Source organism: Balaenoptera ricei, chromosome 14, assembly GCF_028023285.1.
Source record: "Balaenoptera ricei isolate mBalRic1 chromosome 14, mBalRic1.hap2, whole genome shotgun sequence".
Taxonomy (NCBI): Eukaryota; Metazoa; Chordata; class Mammalia; order Artiodactyla; family Balaenopteridae; genus Balaenoptera; species Balaenoptera ricei.
Genome location: NC_082652.1, coordinates 83,258,191 through 83,260,934, shown reverse-complemented (window position 1 = coordinate 83,260,934; position 2,744 = coordinate 83,258,191). Strand labels below are relative to the sequence as shown.

At 40.1% G+C, this 2,744-nt stretch overlaps 1 pseudogene; it reads left to right on the top strand.

Annotated features, from left to right (window-relative positions):
* Positions 1 to 1,120: 1,120 nt before the first annotated feature.
* LOC132347543 (large ribosomal subunit protein uL4-like) lies at positions 1,121 to 2,513 on the top strand (annotated as a pseudogene).
* The last annotated feature ends 231 nt before the right edge of the window (positions 2,514 to 2,744 follow it).

Below are 2,744 nucleotides of genomic sequence, written 5' to 3'. Positions count from 1 at the left end.
CAGTCACTATGAAAAACAGTATGGAGGTTCCTCAGAAAATTAAAAATAGAACTACCATATGATCCAGCTATTCCATTTCTTAGTATTTATCTGAAGAAAGCAAAAACACTAACTTGAAAGAATATATGCACCTCCATGTCCATTGCAGCATTATTTACAATGGTCAACACATGGAAACAACCTAAGTGTTCATCAGTGAATGAATGGATAAAGAAATTGTGGTATGTGTGCACAATGGCATATTATTCAGCCATAGAAAAGAATAAAATCTTGTCATTTATGACAACATGGGTAGACTAAAGGGCATTATCCTAAGTGAAACAAGTCAGACAAAGACAAATACCACAAGATCTCTCGCATATGAGGAATCCAAATCTAAAACAAACAGAAAAACCAAACAAAAAAAACATGCTTATAAAAAAAAGAAAGAAATGGAATACTGCTGTTGACCCTTGAACAATGCAGCAGTTGAGGTGCTGACCCTCCGTGCAGTCAAAAGTCTGCATATAACTCACAGCCAGCCCTCTGAATAAGCGGTTCCTCCTTGTCTGTGGTTTGGCATCCAAGGATTCAATCAACCTCGAATCATGTAGTACTGTAGTATTTGCTACTGAAAAAAATTTGTGTATAGGTGGAACCTCACAGGTCAAAATTGTGTTGTTCAAGGGCCGACCGTAATCTCATAATTTAAATGTTAATAATGTTATCCAAAAAGATCTAATTATCAAAATTATATTGATGTTTTTATTATAAAACTAATATTTATTCTTAAGCAAAAGTTCATCAATGTTTTTCATTGGGTTATAATGATTGCTAATTTCAGATTATAACTGCTAATTTTTGTTCAATAATATACAACCCAAATGCTGTATAGAAAACTGTAAGGATAAACAGAGTAATAAGCAATACTAAAAATAATATCAAAGAATATTAAGATAGACATTTTTAAAAATCAGCCTAAATTACGATTTAGATGCACATTAGATTATATTTTTAAAATTGGTTTAAAAAATTATGGAGATATAATGTAAAGCATAGTGACTATAGTTAATAACACCGAATTGCATATTTGGAAGTTGTTAGAAGAGTAGATTTTGCTTTTCCTGTGGGAGTCGCCGGGTTGAGGGGAGCGTGGCCTTCTCCTCTCTCGCCATGGCGTGTGCTCGTCCACTGATATCAGTGTACTCTGAAAAGGGGGAGTCATCTGGCAAAAATGTCACTTTGCCTGCTGTGTTCAAGGCTCCCATTCGACCAGCTATTGTGAACTTTGTTCACACCAACTTGCGCAAAAACAACAGACAGCCCTATGCTGTCAGTGAATTAGCAGGTCATCAAACCAGTGCTGAGCCTTGGGGTACTGGCAGGCCTGTGGCTCGAATTCCCATGGTTCGAGGTGGCGGCACTCACTCTTCTGGCCAGGGTGCTTTGGGAAATATGTGTCGTGGGGGCCGCATATTTGTGCCAACCAAGACCTGGTGACATTGGCACCGCAGACTGAATACAATGCAGAAGCGACATGTCATCTGCTCTGCGTTGGCTGCCTCGGCTTTACCAGCGCTGCTCATGTCTAAAGGTCATCGTATAGAGGAAGTTCCTGAACTTCCTTTCGTAGCTGAAGATAAAGTTGAAGGCTACAAGAAGACCAAGGAGGCTGTTTTGTTTCGGAAGAAACTTAAGGCCAGGAATGATATCAAAAAGGTCTACGCCTCGCAGCAAATGAGAGCTGGCAAAGGCAAAGTGAGAAACGGTCGCCGTACCCAGCGCAGGGGACACTGCATCATCTATAATGAGGACAGTGGTATCATCAAGGCCTTCAGAAACATCCCTGGAATTACTCTGCTTAATATAAGCAAACTGAACATTTTGAAACTTGCTCCTGGGGGGCATGTGGGATGTTTCTGCATTTGGACTGAAAGTGCTTTCCGCAAGTTAGAGGAGCTGTATGGCACTTGGCGTAAAGCTGCTCCCCTCAAGAGTAACTACAACCTCCCCATGCACAAGATGCTCAATACAGACCTTAGCGGAATCTTGAAAAGCCCAGAGATCCAAAGAGCCCTCCGAGCACCACGCAAGAAGATTCATCGCAGAGTCCTGAAGAAGAAACCACTGAAAAACCTGAGACTCATGTTGAAGCTAAACCCATATGCAAAGACCATGCGCCGGAACACCATTCTCTGCCGGGCCAAGAACCACAAAATCCGCATGGATAGGGCAGCAGCAGCGCTAGAAGCCAAATCAGATGAGAAGGGAATTCCAGGCAAGAAGCCTGCGGTGGGGAAGAAAGGAAAGAAGGCTGTTTGCGTTAAGAAGCTGAAGAAGCCAAAGAAGGCTTTGGTGGGAAAAAAGTCTCCAGTGACCAAGAAACCAGCAGCTGAAAAGAAGCCCGCTAAAAAGAAGCCCGCAGAAAAGAAACCCAACACAGAGGAAAAGAAGGCTGCTGCATAAACTTAAATTTGTTTATTCGGTAAAGGTCAAATCATTTTGGACAGCTAATTTTGAATAAAGACCTGATTAAAGAGAAGTGAGAAACATGAAAAAAAAAAAAAAAAAAAGGGTAGATCTTAAAAGTTCTCACGCCAGAAAAACAAATTTTGTAACTATGTATGATGACAGATGTCAACTAGACTTATTGTGGTGATCATTTCACCATGTATACAAATAGCAAATCATTATTTGTACACCTGAAACTAATATAATGTTATAGGTCAATTATACCTCAATTAAAAAAAAGTGGAAAAAAATTG